This window comes from Triticum aestivum, chromosome 1A, assembly GCF_018294505.1.
Source record: "Triticum aestivum cultivar Chinese Spring chromosome 1A, IWGSC CS RefSeq v2.1, whole genome shotgun sequence".
Classification (NCBI taxonomy): domain Eukaryota; kingdom Viridiplantae; phylum Streptophyta; class Magnoliopsida; order Poales; family Poaceae; genus Triticum; species Triticum aestivum.
The window spans coordinates 456,723,332-456,739,472 of NC_057794.1; positions in this window are offsets into that span (position 1 = coordinate 456,723,332).

The following is a 16,141-nucleotide window of genomic DNA, read 5'->3' on the forward strand; positions in this document are numbered from 1 at the left end:
GAACATGTGTGATCCCTCGCAATGAATCACAAAAAAAGAGAAGCACAAATGTGCTCCAAAAAGATGGAGCATACGTGTGCTTCATCGCGAAGCGTAGGTGTGCTTTGGCGGATGGAGCATGAGTGTGCTCGAAAAAGGGGAAAGGTAAATCACATAGGTGCTCTGAATGTGGAGCACATACGTGCTTCAACCTAAAACATAGGTGTGCTCCGACCAGTGGATCAAAGGTGTGCCCTGAAAAGGAAAAATGATGAAGCATAGATGTGCTCCGCAGTTGAACACATGTGTACTCCATTGTGGAGTATGGGTGTGCTCTAGCAGGTGGAGCACGGGTGTGTATGCGAGCATAAAATGTGTGCTTTGTGGTGAAACCCGGCCTTGCTCCCTAGCAGAACACACCTATACTCCTTTTGGTGGATCACATCCAAACCCAAAAAGTAAAAAAGAAAATAAAAAATCAATGCGATCACATCTCCTTCCACGTTAAGACTAGCACCGGAGATCGACCTCAACAGACATTACGCCTCTTGTCGTGCCAAATAGCGATGCGGGGTGACCCCATAAGGGGTAACTATGACGTGTTTAGTAGTCTGTATGAGGTCCAATCAGGCCCACATGATGCAGTTTTGGCTCATCTATTTACGTGCCTTGCACAAAAATCATGGCTCGCACAATGTTTAAAGCACCTCCAGACCTGACTGAAGACTTGAGTCAAATGTTTCCAGCGAGGCAGGCTCAAGCGATGCACGCGAGCTGACGTGGGTGGGTATCGTAGTGCAGTTATATGCAAGCTCCCCAAGCCTGTACGTGAGTTTGCACATGTTCTGCTGTAATATCCTCCCTTAATCTCTTTCAGCTAACCCTTTTTAATATATACAATGGTGCTTCGATTCGAGATACGCTCTGCATAAAAAGCATGCACATTGACATTGTGGTTCCATTCATACGATCGGTTCCCAACTTCATGGACTGTAAATCTTCAACTTCATGCTAAGGGCATGTTTGGTTCCAATAAGTCAACTGACTTATAAGTCAGGTGACTTAAAACTAGTGATTTATAAGTCACACATGTTTGCTTGTCACCTGACTTGTAAGTCACTTGACCACACCTTCCCACCTTATTTTTTTATGTAAAGGTAATGGGACCCATGCAAAAGGGGTGACTTATAAGTTTAAGTTGGGATGGAGCAACTTATGACTTATAAGTTGGGGTGACTTATAAGTTGGGTCTGTTTGGTAAAATAAGCCATTTTTTCATTTTTCGACTTATAAGTTGGTGACTTATTTGAAACCAAATAGGGCCTAATGTTTGGAGGCTTTTTGGACGAATCCTATATATCTAAGAAGTTCATCCCCACTAACTATTTATCTAAGCATGGAAGCTATCGACCTCAGCATAGCTTTCAACTCAGCGAAAAAGAGAATTAATCTAGTACGTGCTAGGTCATCCTTTCCCTGCCGCAGCCCGCATGGTGAAGGAGTCGTTTGCCTTTCCTTGAACACACGGGCGTCAACAATGCCACATGTGTTCAGTTATGACCAGCGTAAAGAATGAACCGTCTCCATTTCCAGGTATACTTATGGTCCCCTTAATTACTCCCATCGATTGGTTTCTACCATTTCTGTACACCTTCCCCACTAAATGTCTTTCCATTATTTTGCAACTGACGGATCTCTGTTTCCCTATACATCTTCTCCCCGATGGCTCTCCTTTTAAGCAATTGCTTCATTCCCGTCTCCTACATCAAAGAGGATACTACCAGTATATGTCTTGAAGTTTTGCTAGATTTGGCCTCGAAATCATTTGATTGAGGGAGGAATTTGAAGCCAACGTCGTCATCGCCTGTCGCCTGCTGTTACTGCACTACCGCCCCTTCCGATTTGCAACCAACGTGCTTCTGGGATGCCCCCGACCGTTCTCCCCGAGGTCTCTTCGGACCGCATTCCCCTCGCCGTTGAGGACACCTCCTCCGGGCCCCGATTCCCCAGCACCCACTGATCGTGGCCTTCTTCTTTAGTTTCATTGTGTTGCGAGATATGCGTCATAGCATCATGTCTAAATTTTGCAGCACCGCCCGCCCAACTGATCTGATTATTGAATGGCATGCGCCGGATGCAGTGGTGCTGACGCATGCGCGAGACACTGGAACGACTCGGTTTGCTCTGGATTCCAAGCTCCGACAAATCCAAGTGATGTTGCCTACGTCCTCCCATTCTCGGATTGGTGGTGTTAGATTGAACGGGTCATCATTATTTTTGCGGGAAGAACTGGTCATCATTGACTATGTTACTTTTGTGTTGAACTGTCGATCAGGTGAAGGCGTTGGTGATCGTGGTGGGGATTCAATATGGGCCTAAGAGCAACTCTAACGGGCCGACCTAAACGGATGGTGATTTCGTCCGCTTTTTGTCCGTTTGGGTCGGCCGCCCGCCCGGCGTCCGCCCTATTTTTCATATGGGTCGGCAGCGCGCCCAACGCGTCGACCCATATGTGCAGGCGTGGCCGGCTGGCCGCCTAATTTTGCATTGCATTTAACATATTGTGAAATGAAAATTTAACAAACAAAATAGTCCGCCCAAATAAATAGTATAGTTTTACAGGCCAAATAAAAATAAAAATGTTTCACATAGTTTTGCAAACGAATAAAAGAAAATACATCTATTGGTTGCCAACATGAGTCCACATGCTCAACCAAATCATTTTGCAGTTGCACGTGAGTTTCCCAATCACGCATGTCTTCATGAAACTGAGTGAACTGCTCAAATGTTGCCGCTACTCCATGCTCACACACAACATTCTCACCCTGAAACTGAAAGCCTTGATCGTACAGACGTTCCGGGCGCTCGTCTTCTACGACCATATTGTGCATGATCACACAAGCAGTCATCACCTTCCATAGTTTCTGCGTGCTCCAAGTATTAGCAGGATATAGAACGATGCCCCATTGAGATTGCAAAACACCGAAGGCACGCTCGACATCCTTTCTAGCACTCTCTTGCAATTGGGCAAATCTTTTTCTTTTCTCTCCAACAAAGTTGGGTATTATATTTACAATAGTGGTCCACTGAGGATAGATACCGTCACCCAAATAGTGTTGGGGAACGTAGCAGAATTTTAAAATTTTCTACGCATCACCAAGATCAATCTATGGAGTCATCTAGCAACGAGGGAGAGGGGAGTGCATCTACATACCCTTGTAGATCGCGCGCGGAAGCGTTCAAGAGAACAGGGTTGATGGAGTCGTACTCGTCGTGATCCAAATCACCGATGACCTAGCGCCGAACGGACGGCACCTCCGCGTTCAACACATGTACGATTGGAAAGACGTCTCCTCCAACTTGATCCAGCAAGGGGGAAGGAGAAGTTGATGAAGATCCAATAGCACGACGGGGTGGTGGTGGAAGTAACGGTGATCTCGGCAGGGCTTCGCCAAGTTCAGAGAGAGGGAGGAGTGTCACGGGAGGGAGAGGGAGGCGCCAGGGGCTAAGGTGCGGCTGCCCTCCCTCCCCCCCACTATATATAGGGTCCCTAGGGGGGCATCGGCCCTAGGAGATCCAATCTCCAAGGGGGGCGGCGGCCAAGGGGGTGGCTTGCCCCTCAAGCCAAGTGGGGCGCCCCCACCCCTAGGGTTTCCAACCCTAGGCGCAGGGGGAGGCCCAAGGGGGGCGCACCAGCCCACTAGGGGCTGGTTCCCCTCCCACTTCAGCCCATGGGTCCCTCCGGGATAGGTGGCCCCACCCGGTGGACCCCCGGGACCCTTCCGGTGGTCCCGGTACAATACCGAGTACCCCCGAAACTTTCCCGATGGCCGAAACTTGACTTCCTATATATAAATCTTCACCTCCGGACCATTCCGGAACTCCTCGTGACGTTCGGGATCTCATCCGGGACTCTGAACAACTTTTGGGTTACCGTATACTAATATCTCAACAACCCTAGCGTCACCGAACCTTAAGTGTGTAGACCCTACGGGTTCGGGAGACACGCAGACATGACCGAGACGACTCTCCGATCAATAACCAACAACGGGATCTGGATACCCATGTTGGTTCCCACATGCTCCTCGATGATCTCATCGAATGAACAACGATGTCGAGGATTCAATCAATCCGTATACAATTCCCTTTGTCAATCGGTACGTTACTTGCCCGAGACTCGATCGTCGGTATCCCAATACCTCGTTCAATCTCGTTACTGGCAAGTTACTTTACTCGTACCGTAATGCATGATCCCGTATTCAACCACTTGGTCACATTGAGCTCATTATGATGACGCATTACCGAGTGGGCCCAGAGATACCTCTCCATCATACGGAGTGACAAATCCCAGTCTCGATTCGTGCCAACCCAACAAACACTTTTGGAGATACCTGTAGTGTACCTTTATAGTCACCCAGTTATGTTGTGACGTTTGGCACACCCAAAGCACTCCTGCGGTATCCGGGAGTTGCACAATCTCATGGTCTAAGGAAATAATACTTGACATTCAGAAAAGCTATAGCAAACGAACTACACGATCTTTGAGCTATGCTTAGGATTGGGTCTTGTCCATCACATCATTCTCCTAATGATGTGATCCCGTTATCAATGACATCCAATCTCCATAGTCAGGAAACCATGACTATCTTTTGATCAACGAGCTAGTCAACTAGAGGCTCACTAGGGACGTGTTGTGGTCTATGTATTCACACATGTATTACGATTTCCGGATAACACAATTATAGCATAAACAAGAGACAATTATCATGAACAAAGAAATATAATAATAACTATTTTATTATTGCCTCTAGGGCATATTTCCAACAGTCTCCCACTTGCACTAGAGTCAATAGTCTAGTTACATTGTGATGAATCGAACACCCATGCAGTTCTGGTGTTGATCATGTTTTGCTCTAGGGAGAGGTTTAGTCAACGGATCTGCCACATTCAGGTTCGTATGTACTTTACAAATATCTATGTCTCCATTTTGAACACTTTCACGAATAGAGTTGAAGCGACGCTTGATATGCCTGGTCTTCCTGTGAAACCTGGGCTCCTTGGCAAGGGCAATAGCTCCATTGTTGTTACAGAAGAGAGTCATCGGGCCCGACGCATTGGGTATGACTCCTAGGTCGGTAATGAACTCCTTCACCCAGATTGCCTCTTGTGCTGCCTCCGAGGCTGCCATGTACTCCGCTTCACATGTAGATCCCGCCACAACGCTTTGCTTGCAACTGCACCAGCTTACTGCCCCACCATTCAAAATATACACGTATCTGGTTTGTGACTTAGAGTCATCCAGATCTATCTCGAAGCTAGCATCGACGTAACCCTTTACGACGAGCTCTTCGTCACCTCCATAAACGAGAAACATATCCTTAGTCCTTTTCAGGTACTTCATGATATTCTTGACCGCTGTCCAGTGTTCCATGCCGGGATTACTTTGGTACCTTCCTAACAAACTTACGGCAAGGTTTACATCAGGTCTGGTACACAGCATAGCATACATGATAGACCCTATGGCCGAGGCATAGGGGACGACACTTATCTTTTCTCTATCTTCTATCGTGGTCGGGCATTGAGCCGTGCTCAATCTCGTACCTTGCAATACAGGCAAGAACCCCTTCTTTGACTGATCCATTTTGAAATTCTTCAATATATTGTCAAGGTACGTACTCTGTGAAAGACCAATGAGGCATCTCGATCTATCTCTATAGATCTTGATGCCTAATATATAAGCAACTTCTCCAAGATCCTTCATTGAAAAACACTTGTTCAAGTAGGCCTTTATGCTTTCCAAGAATTCTATATCATTTCCCATCAACAGTATGTCATCCACATGCAATATGAGAAATGCTACAGAGCTCCCACTCACTTTCTTGTAAATGCAGGCTTCTCCATAAGTCTGCATAAACCCAAATGCTTTGATCATCTCATCAAAACGAATGTTCCAACTCCGAGATGCTTGCACCAGCCCATAAATCGAGCGTTGGAGCTTGCACACCTTGTCAACATTCTTAGGATCGACAAAACCTTCCGGCTGCATCATATACAATTCTTCCTTAAGGAAACCATTAAGGAATGTCGTTTTGACGTCCATTTGCCATATCTCATAATCATAGAATGCGGCAATTGCTAACATGATTCGGACGGACTTCAGCTTCACTACGGGTGAGAAAGTCTCATCGTAGTCAACCCCTTGAACTTGTCGATAACCCTTAGCGACAAGCCGAGCTTTATAGATGGTTACGTTACCATCCGTGTCTGTCTTCTTCTTAAAGATCCATTTATTTTCTATGGCTCGCCGATCATCGGGCAAGTCAGTCAAAGTCCATACTTCGTTTTCATACATGGATCCTATCTCGGATTTCATGGCTTCTAGCCATTTGTCGGAATCTGGGCCCGCCATCGCTTCTTCATAGTTCGAAGGTTCACCGTTGTCTAACAACATGATTTCCAAGACAGGGTTGCCGTACCACTCTGGTGCGGAATGTGTCCTCGTGGACCTACGAAGTTCAGTAGCAACTTGATCTGAAGTTTCATGATCATCATCATTAACTTCCTCTCTAGTCGGTGCAGGCACCTCAGGAACATTTTCTTGAGCTATGCCACTTACCGGTTCAAGAGGTAATACTTCATCAAGTTCTACTTTCCTCCCACTTATTTCTTTCGAGAGAAACTCTTTCTCTAAAAAGGACCCATTCTTGGCAACAAAGATCTTGCCTTCGGATCTGAGGTAGAAGGTATACCCAATAGTTTCTTTAGGGTATCCTATGAAGACGCATTTTTCCGATTTGGGTTCGAGCTTTTCAGGTTGAAGTTTTTTGACATAAGCATCGCATCCACAAACTTTTAGAAACGACAGCTTAGGTTTCTTCCCAAACCATAATTCATACGGTGTCATCTCAACGGATTTCGACGGAGCCCTATTTAAAGTGAATGCGGCAGTCTCTAAAGCATAGCCCCAAAATGACAGCGGTAGATCGGTAAGAGACATCATAGATCGCACCATATCCAATAGAGTGCGATTACGATGTTCGGACACACCATTACGCTGAGGTGTTCCAGGCGGCGTGAGTTGTGAAACTATTCCACATTTTCTTAAGTGTGTGCCAAATTCGTGACTCAAGTATTCTCCCCCATGGTCTGATCGCAAGAACTTGATTTTCCTGTCATGTTGATTCTCAACCTCACTCTGAAATTCCTTGAACTTTTCAAAGGTCTCAGACTTGTGTTTCATTAAGTAGACATACCCATATCTACTCAAGTCATAAGTGAGGGTGAGAACATAATGATAGCCACCGCGAGCCTCAACACTCATTGGACCGCAAACATCAGTATGTATGATTTCCAAGAAGTTGGTTGCTCGCTCCATTGTTCCTGAGAACGGAGTCTTGGTCATTTTACCCATGAGGCATGGTTCGCACGTGTCAAATGATTCGTAATCAAGAGACTCCAAAAGTCCATCTGCATGGAGCTTCTTCATGCATTTGACACCTATGTGACCAAGGCGGCAGTGCCACAAGTATGTGGGACTATCATTATCAACCTTACATCTTCTGGTATTAACACTATGAATATGTGTAACATTACGCTCGATATTCATTAAGAATAAACCATTCACCAGCGGAGCATGACCATAAAACATTTCTCTCATATAAGTAGAACAACCATTATTCTCGGATTTAAATGAGTAGCCATCTCGAATTAAACGAGATCCTGATACAATGTTCATGCTCAAAGATGGCACTAAATAACAATTATTGAGGTTTAAAACTAATCCCATAGGTAAATGTAGAGGCAGCGTGCCGACGGCGATCACATCGACCTTGGAACCATTCCCGACGCGCATCGTCACCTCGTCCTTCGCCAGTCTCCACTTATTCCGCAGCTCCTGCTTTGAGTTACAAATGTGAGCAACCGCACCGGTATCAAATACCCAGGAGCTACTACGAGCACTGGTAAGGTACACATCAATTACATGTATATCACATATACCTTTAGTGTTGCCGGCCTTCTTGTCCGCTAAGTATTTGGGGCAGTTCCACTTCCAGTGACCACTTCCCTTGCAATAAAAACACTTAGTCTCGGGCTTGGGTCCATTCTTTGGCTTCTTCCCGGCAGCTTGCTTACCGGGCACGGCAACCCCCTTGTCGTCCTTCTTGAAGTTCTTCTTACCCTTGCATTTCTTGAACTTAGTGGTTTTATTCACCATCAACACTTGATGTTCCTTTTTGATTTCCACCTCCACTGATTTCAGCATTGAATATACCTCAGGAATGGTCTTTTCCATCCCCTGCATATTGAAGTTCATCACAAAGCTCTTGTAGCTCGATGGAAGCGACTGAAGGATTCTGTCAATGACCGCGTCATCCGGGAGATTAACTCCCAGCTGAGTCAAGCGGTTATGCAACCCAGACATTTTGAGTATGTGCTCACTGACAGAACTATTTTCCTCCATCTTACAACTGAAGAACTTGTCGGAGACTTCATATCTCTCGACCCGGGCATGAGCTTGGAAAACCATTTTCAGCTCTTCGAACATCTCATATGCCCCGTGTCTCTCAAAACGCTTTTGGAGCCCCGGTTCTAAGCTGTAAAGCATGCCGCACTAAACGAGAGAGTAATCATCAGCACGTGACTGCCAAGCGTTCATAACGTCTTGGTTCTCTGGGATGGGTGCGTCACCTAGCGGTGCTTCTAGGACATAATCTTTCTTGGCAGCTATGAGGATGATCCTCAGGTTCCGGACCCAGTCCGTATAGTTGCTGCCATCATCTTTTAGCTTGGTTTTCTCTAGGAACGTGTTGAAGTTGATGGCAACATTAGCGTGGGCCATTTGATCTAAAAGACATAGTGTAAAGATTTTAGACTAAGTTCATGATAATTAAGTTCATCTAATCAAATTATTCAATGACCTCCAACTCAGATAGACATCCCTCTAGTCATCTAAGTGAAACATGATCCGAGTCAACTAGGTCGTGTCCGATCATCACGTGAGACGGACTAGTCAACATCGGTGAACATCTTCATGTTGATCGTATCTTCTATACGACTCATGCTCGACCTTTCGGTCTTCTGTGTTCTGAGGCCATGTCTGTACATGCTAGGCTCGTCAAGTCAACCTAAGTGTATTGCGTGTGTAAATCTGGCTTACACCCGTTGTATTCGAACGTTAGAATCTATCACATCCAATCATCATGTGGTGCTTCGAAACAACGAACCTTCGCAACAGTGCACAGTTAGGGGGAACACTTTCTTGAAATTATTACGAGGGATCATCTTATTTAAGCTACCGTCGTTCTAAGCAAATAAGATGTAAAACATGATAAACATTACATGCAATCAAATAGTGACATGATATGGCCAATATCATTTGCTCCTTTTGATCTCCATCTTCGGGGCTCCATGACCATCGTTGTCACCGGCATGACACCATGATCTCCAACATCGTGTCTTCTTAAAGTTGTCTCGTCATCTATTACTTCTACTACTATGGCTAACGCTTTAGCAATAAAGTAAAGTAATTACATGACGTTTATGTTGACACGCAGGTCATAAATAAATAAAGACAACTCCTATGGCTCCTGCCGGTTGTCATACTCATCGACATGCAAGTCATGATTCCTATTACAAGAACATGATCAATCTCATACATCACATATATCATTCATCACATCCTTTTGGCCATATCACATCACACGGCACATGCTGCAAAAACAAGTTAGACGTCCTCTAATTGTTGTTGCAAGTTTTTACGTGGCTGCTATAGGTTTCTAGCAAGAACGTTTCTTACCTACGCCAAAACCACAACGTGATATGCCAATTTCTATTTACCCTTCATAAGGACCCTTTTCATCGAATCCGATCCGACTAAAGTGGGAGAGACAGACACCCGCCAGCCACCTTATGCAACTAGTGCATGTCAATCGGTGGAACCAGTCTCACGTAAGCGTACGTGTAAGGTTGGTCCGGGACGCTTCATCCCACGATGCCGCCGAATCAAGATAAGACTAGTAACGGCAAGCAAATTGACAATATCCACACCCACAACTGCTTTGTGTTCTACTCGTGCATAGAAACTACACATATACCTAGCTCATGATGCCACTGTTGGGGAACGTAGCAGAATTTTAAAATTTTCTATGCATCACCAAGATCAATCTATGGAGTCATCTAGCAACGAGGGAGAGGGGAGTGCATCTACATACCCTTGTAGATCGCGCGCGGAAGCGTTCAAGAGAACGGGGTTGATGGAGTCGTTCTCATCGTGATCCAAATCACCGATGACCTAGCGCCGAACGGACGACACATCCGCGTTCAACACACGTACGGTTGGGAAGACGTCTCCTCCAACTTGATCTAGCAAGGGGGAAGGAGAGGTTGATGAAGATCCAGCAGCACGACGGCGTGGTGGTGGAAGCAATGGTGATCTCGGCAGGGCTTCGCCAAGCTCAGGGAGAGGGAGGAGTGTCACGGGAGGGAGAGAGAGGCGCCAGGGGCTAGGGTGCGGCTGCCCTCCCTTCCCCCATTATATATAGGGTCCCTAGGGGGGCGCCGGCCCTAGGAGATCCAATCTCCAAGGAGGGCGGCGGCCAAGGGGGTGGCTTGCCCCCCAAGCCAAGTGGGGCGCCCCCACCCCTAGGGTTTCCAACCCTAGGCGCAGGGGGAGGCCCAAGGGGGGCGCACCAGGCCACTAGGGGCTGATTCCCCTCCCACTTCAGCCCATGGGGACCTCCGGGATAGGTGGACCCCCGGGACCCTTCCGGTGGTCCCGGTACAATACCGAGTACCCCCGAAACTTTCCCGATGGCCGAAACTAGACTTCCTATATATAAATCTTCACCTCCGGGCCATTCCGGAACTTCTAGTTGTTGGGGAACGTAGCAATAATTCAAAAATTTCCTACGTGTCACCAAGATCTATCTATGGAGTCATCTAGCAACGAGGGAGGAGTGGATCTACATACCCTTGTAGATCGCGCGCGGAAGCGTTCAAGAGAACGGGGTTGATGGAGTCGTACTCGTCGTGATCCAAATCACCGATGATCCTAGCGCCGAACGGACGGCACCTCCGTGTTCAACACACGTACGGAGCAGCAACGTCTCCTCCTTCTTGATCCAGCAAGGGGGAAGGAGAGGTTGATGGAGATCCAACAGCACGACGGCGTGGTGGTGGAAGTAGCGGGATTCCAATAGGGCTTCGCCAAGCGCTGCGGGAGGAGGAAGATGTGTCGTGGGAGGGAGAGGGAGGCGCCAGGGCTTAGGTATGGTTGCCCTCCCTTCCCCCCACTATATATAGGGCCAAGGGAGAGGGGGAGGGCGCAGCCTTGCCCCTTCCTCCAAGGAAGGGTGCGGCCAAGGGGGGGAGGAGTCCATCCTCCCCAAGGCACCTCGGAGGTGCCTTCCCCCTTTAGGACTCTCCCCTTTCCCTCTCTCTTGGCGCATGGGCCTCTTGGGGCTGGTGCCCTTGGCCCATATAGGCCAAGGCGCACCCCCCACAGCCCATGTGGCCCCCCGGGGCAGGTGGCCCCACCCGGTGGACCCCCGGGATCCTTCCGGTGGTCCCAGTACAATACCGGTGACCCCGAAACTTGTCCCGATGGCCGAAATAGCACTTCCTATATATAATTCTTTACCTCCGAACCATTCCGAAACTCCTCGTGACGTCCGGGATCTCATCCGGGACTCCGAACAACTTTTGGGTTACCGCATACTAATATCTCTATAACCCTAGCGTCACCGAACCTTAAGTGTGTAGACCCTACGGGTTCGGGAGACATGCAGACATGACCGAGACGACTCTCCGGTCAATAACCAACAGCGGGATCTGGATACCCATGTTGGCTCCCACATGTTCCACGATGATCTCATCGGATGAACCATGATGTCAAGGACTTAATCAATCCCGTATACAATTCCCTTTGTCTATCGGTACGATACTTGCCCGAGATTCGATCGTCGGTATCCTGATACCTTGTTCAATCTCGTTACCGGCAAGTCTCTTTACTCGTTCCGTAACACATCATCCCGTGATCAACTCCTTGGTCACATTGTGCACATTATGATGATGTCCTACCGAGTGGGCCCAGAGATACCTCTCCGTCACACGGAGTGACAAATCCCAGTCTCGATTCGTGCCAACCCAACAGACACTTTCGGAGATACCCGTAGTTTACCTTTATAGCCACCCAGTTACGTTGTGACGTTTGGCACACCCAAAGCACTCCTACGGCATCCGGGAGTTGCACAATCTCATGGTCTAAGGAAATGATACTTGACATTAGAAAAACTTTAGCATACGAACTACACGATCTAGTGCTATGCTTAGGATTGGGTCTTGTCCATCACATCATTCTCCTAATGATGTGATCCCGTTATCAACGACATCCAATGTCCATGGTCAGGAAACCGTAACCATCTATTGATCAACGAGCTAGTCAACTAGAGGCTTACTTGGGACATGGTGTTGTCTATGTATCCACACATGTATCTGAGTTTCCTATCAATACAATTCTAGCATGGATAATAAACGATTATCATGAACAAGGAAATATAATAATAATCAATTTATTATTGCCTCTAGGGCATATTTCCAACAGTCTCCCACTTGCACTAGAGTCAATAATCTAGTTCACATCGATATGTGATTAACACTCAAGGTCACATCCCCATGTGACTAACACCCAAAGAGTTTACTAGAGTCAATAATCTAGTTCACATTTACCATGTGATTAACACTCGATGAGTTCTGGGTTTGATCATGTTATGCTTGTGAGAGAGGTTATAGTCAACGGGTCTGAACCTTTCAGATCCGTGTGTGCTTTACAAATCTCTATGTCATCTCCTAGATGCAGCTACCACGTTCTATTTGGAGCTATTCCAAATAACTGTTCTACTACACGAATCCAGTTTACTACTCAGAATAATCTGGATTAGTGTCAAAGTTTGCATCGGCGTAACCCTTTACGATGAACTCTTTTACTACCTCCATAATCGAGAAAATTCCTTAGTCCACTATTTACTAAGGATAACTTTGACCGCTGTCCTGTGATCCATTCTTGGATCACTCTTGTACCCCTTGACTGACTCATGGCAAGGCACATTTCAGGTGCGGTACACAGCATAGCATACTGTAGGGCCTATGTCTTAAGCATAGGGGACGACCTTCGTCCTTTCTTTCTATTCTACCGTGGTCGAGCTTTAAGTCTTAACTTCATACCTTACCACTCAGGCAAGAACTCCTTCTTTGACTGATCCATCTTGAACACCTTCAAGATCATGTCAAGGTATGTGCTCATTTGAAAGTACCATTAAGCGTTTTGATCTATCCTCATAGATCTTGATGCACAATGTTCAAGTAGCTTAATTCAGGCTTTCCATTAAAAACACTTTCCAAATAACCCTATATGCTTTCCAGAAATTCTACGTCATTTCTGATCAACAATATGTCAACAACATATACTCATCAGAAATTCTATAGTGCTCCCACTCACTTCTTCGGAAATACAAGTTTCTCATAAACTTTGTATACACCCAAAATCTTTGATCATCTCATCAAAGCATACATTCCAACTCCGAGATGCTTACTCCAGTCCTCAGAAGGATAGCTGGAGCTTTGCATACTTATTAGCATCTTTCAGGATTGACAAAACCTTCCGGTTGTTGATGGGGAACGTTGCAGAAAATTAAAAATTTTCCTACGGTTTCACCAAGATCCATCTATGAGTTCATCTAAGCAACGAGTCAAGGGAGTGAGTTTGCATCTACATACCACTTGTAGATCGAGTGAGGAAGCGTTCAAGGGGTTGGTGATGATGGAGTCGTACTCGACGTGATTCGGATCACCGATGACCAAATGCTGAACGGACAGCACCTCCGCGTTCAACACACGTACGATACGGACAACGTCTCCTCCGTCTTGATCCAGCAAGGAGGAAGGAGAGGTTGAGGAAGGCAGCTCCAACGGCAGCACGACGGCGTGGTGTTGTTGGTGCAGCAGTTCTCCGACAGAGCTTCGCCAAGCATGTACGGAGGAGGAGACGTGTTGGGGAGGGGAGGGGCTGCGCCTTGGCTTGTGTTGTAGCAGCCCTCCCCTCACCCCTCTATATATAGGAGGAGAGGGGCAAGGGGGCCGGCCCTCTAGGGGAAACCCTAGAGGGGGGCGGCGGCCAAAGGGAGAGGGAAAGGGGGTGGCTTGCCCCCCAAGCTAGGGGGGCGCCCCCTTTAGGGTTTCCCCTCCCCTTGCTCTAGCCGCATGGGCCTAGGTGGGGAGGTGCGCCCAGCCCACTAGGGGCTGGCTCCCTCTCCCACACAGCCCATGTGGCCCCCCGGGAGGGGTGGCCCCACCCGGTGGACCCCGGAACCCTTCCGGTGGCCCCGGTACAATACCGGTATGCCACCGAAACTTTCCGGTGTCCGTTTAACCACTTTCCTTATATAAATCTTTACCTCCGGACCATTCCGGAACTCCTCGTGACGTCCGGGATCTCATCCGGGACTCCTAACAACATTCGGTAATCACATACTTGTCTTCCTGATAACCCTAGTGTCACCGAACCTTAAGTGTGTAGACCCTACGGGTTCGGGAGACATGCATACATGACCGAGACGACCTCAGGTCAATAACCAACAGCGGGATCTGGATACCCATGTTGGCTCCCACATGCTCCTCGATGTTGTCATCGGATGAACCACGATGTCGAGGATTCGATCAAACCCCGTATACAATTCCCTTTGTCAATCGGTACGTTACATGCCCGAGACTCGATCGTTGGTATCCCAATACCTCGTTCAGTCTCGTTACCGGCAAGTCACTTTACTCGTACCGCAATGCATGATCCCGTGATCAAACACTTGGTCACTTTGAGCTCATTGTGATGATGCATTACCGAGTGGGCCCAGAGATACCTCTCCGTCATACGGAGTGACAAATCCCAGTCTCGATCCGTGTCAACCCAACAGACACTTTCGGAGATACCTGTAATGCACCTTTATAGTCACCCAGTTACGTTGTGACATTTGGTACACCCAAAGCACTCTTACGGTATCCGGGAGTTACACGATCTCATGGTCTAAGGAAGAGATACTTGACATTGAAAAAGCTCTAGCAAAACGAACTACACGATCTTGTGCTATGCTTAATATTGGGTCTTGTCCATCACATCATTCTCCTAATGATGTGATCCCATTATCAACGACATCCAATGTCCATAGCCAGGAAACCATGACTATCTGTTGATCACAACGAGCTAGTCAACTAGAGGCTCACTAGGGACATATTGTGGTCTTTGTATTCACACGTGTATTACGATTTCCGGATAATACAGTTATAGCATGAATAAAAGACTATTATCATGAACAAAGAAATATAATAATAACACTTTTATTATTGCCTCTAGGGCATATTTCCAACAGTCTCCCACTTGCACTAGAGTCAATAATCCAGTTACATTGTGATGAATCGAACACCCATAGAGTTCTGGTGTTGATCATGTTTCGCTCGCGAGAGAGGTTTAGTCAACGGATCTGCGACATTCAGATCCGTATGTACTTTGCAAATTTCTATGTCTCCATCTTGAACATTCTCACGGATGGAGTTGAAACGACGCTTGATGTGCCTGGTCTTCTTGTGAAATCTGGGCTCCTTCGCAAGGGCAATAGCTCCAGTATTGTCACAGAAAAGTTTGATCGGCCCCGACGCATTGGGTATGACTCCTAGGTCGGTGATGAACTCCTTCACCCAAATAGCTTCATGCGCTGCCTCCGAGGCTGCCATGTACTCCGCTTCACATGTAGATCCCGTCACGACGCTCTGCTTGCAGCTGCACCAGCTTACTGCTCCACCATTCAACATATACACGTATCCGGTTTGTGACTTAGAGTCATCCAGATCTGTGTCAAAGCTAGCATCGACGTAACCCTTTACGACGAGCTCTTCGTCACCTCCATAAACGAGAAACATGTCCTTTGTCCTTTTCAGGTACTTCAGGATATTCTTGACCGCTGTCCAGTGTTCCTTGCCGGGATTACTTTGGTACCTTCCTACCAAACTTACGGCAAGGTTTACATCAGGTCTGGTACACAGCATGGCATACATAATAGATCCTATGGCTGAAGCATAGGGGATGACACTCATCTCTTCTATATCTTTTGCCGTGGTC